Raw genomic sequence first — 2,153 nt, forward strand, 5'->3', positions numbered from 1 at the left:
CTTGCTAATGCTGCCAACACTACTAATGATGCTAACCTCGCTAATGCACTAACACTGCTAACGATAACGTTGCTAATGCTGCCAACACTACTAATGATGCTAACCTCGCTAATGCTGCTAACACTACTAACGATGATAACCTTGCTAATGCACTAACACTGCTAACGATAACATTGCTAATGCTGCCAACACTACTAATGATGCTAACCTCGCTAATGCTGCTAACACTACTAACGATGCTAACCTTGCTAATGCTGCTAACACTACTAACGATGCTAACCTTGCTAATGCTGCTAACACTACTAACGATGATAACCTTGCTAATGCTGCTAACACTACTAACGATGCTAACCTTGCTAATGCACTGACACTACTGCCGCTGGTTCGATTCCTGCTCCTGTTTCCCTTAGAGTTTAAAGTTTCTACAAGCAGAGACAGGATGGGTTCGGCCCGATACAGTCACCATCAGAACCATCAGAACCAGCAGAGGTTAAAGGGTAATTCTGACATTTTCTCTGTTTGTATAAATTTATTCTGTCGTTTCCTGCTGTCTGTAGAAAAAATCTGCTTTATTTTTCTGTCTGGGTCCTCCTCCTCCTCCTCCTCCTCATCCTCCTCATCCTCCCCCTCCTCCTCCCCTCTGCAGGCTGTGTTTTCAGCCCGTCCTCCCCCCTCGCCTCCCCCCTGGAGAATAGGGGTCATTGCACAAATGATTACTCAGACCCCGGTCTCCATGGTGATGCTGCCATGTAACGGGCGACAGGCATGCAGCAACGACGCCGATTAGTGAGCTGGAGAGAGAGAGGGAGCAGCTCTGGCTTTGTGTGCCTTCATTTGCCTCCATCTTTTTTTTTCTGGTCTCTCCAGCTGACGGGTGGAGGGAGGGGGCAGCTCTGCAGCTTTGTCTCCTTTCCTTTCTTCACCTTCTGTCTCTGAATGAAGTCTGATGCTTTCATTCAGCTCCAAACCGTCCTAACGGTCCCATCATCTGTTTCCTCATCGTCAGAGGAACGATTCTGTTTCCTCATCATCCGAGGAACGATTCTGTTTCCTCATCATCCGAGGAACGATTCTGTTTCCTCATCATCCGAGGAATGATTCTGTTTCCTCATCATCATCATCAGAGGAATGATTCTCTTTCCTCGTCATCTGAGGAACCATTCTCTTTCTCATCATCTGAGGAACAATTCTGTTTCCTCATCATTTGAGGAATGATTCTATTTCCTCATCATCTCAGGAATGATTCTGTTTCTTCATCGGAGGAACGATTCTATTTCCTCATAATCAGAGGAACAATTCTGTTTCCTCATCATCCGAGGAACAATTCTGTTTCCTCATCATTTGAGGAATGATTCTATTTCCTCATCATCTCAGGAACGATTCTGTTTCCTCATCATCATCATCAGAAGGACGATTCTGTTTCCTCATCATCATCAGAAGAATGATTCTGTTTCCTCGTCATCTGAGGAACCATTCTCTTTCCTCATCGTCAGAGGAACGATTCTTTTTCCTCATCATCCAAGGAACGATTCAGTTTCCTCATCATCATCCGAGGAATGATTGTTTCCTCATCATCATCAGAGGAACGATTCTTTTTCCTCATCAGGAACAATTATGTTTCCTCATCATCAGAGGAATGATTCTTTTTCCTAATCAGGAATGATTCCGTTTCCTCATCACTGGAGGAACGATTCTTTTTCCTCACCAGGAATGATTCTGTTTCCTCATCATCGGAGGAACGATTCTTTTTCCTCATCATCATCAGAGGAATGATTCTGTTTCCTCGTCATCTGAGGAACCATTCTCTTTCCTCATCRTCTGAGGAACGATTCTGTTTCCTCATCATCATCCGAGGAACGATTCTATTTCCTCATAATCAGAGGAACGATTATTTTTCCTCATCAGGAATGATTCTGTTTCCTCCTCATCATCATCAGAGGAATAATTCTCTTTCCTCATCGTCTAAGGAACGATTCGGTTTCTTCATCATTGTCTGAGGAACAATTATGTTTCCTCCTCATTTGAGGAATGATTCTATTTCCTCATCATCTCAGGAACGATTCTGTTTCATCATCATCATCATCATCATCATCATCATCATCATCATCATCATCATCATCATCATCATCATCATCATCATCATCATCATCATC

The 2,153-nt window shown here is 43.4% G+C and overlaps 1 long non-coding RNA gene across 1 annotated transcript in view; it reads left to right on the forward strand.

Annotated features, from left to right (window-relative positions):
* The window catches only part of LOC106533020 (uncharacterized), a 14,736-nt gene that overhangs the window by 2,330 nt on the left and 10,253 nt on the right, over positions 1–2,153 (forward strand). Inside the window, exon 2 of the long non-coding RNA XR_001312181.1 lies at positions 411–497. This is a non-coding gene — a long non-coding RNA (uncharacterized LOC106533020). The remainder of the gene's footprint in view (positions 1–410; positions 498–2,153) is intronic.

Source organism: Austrofundulus limnaeus, unplaced genomic scaffold (genome assembly GCF_001266775.1).
Source record: "Austrofundulus limnaeus strain Quisiro unplaced genomic scaffold, Austrofundulus_limnaeus-1.0 Scaffold869, whole genome shotgun sequence".
Classification (NCBI taxonomy): Eukaryota; Metazoa; Chordata; class Actinopteri; order Cyprinodontiformes; family Rivulidae; genus Austrofundulus; species Austrofundulus limnaeus.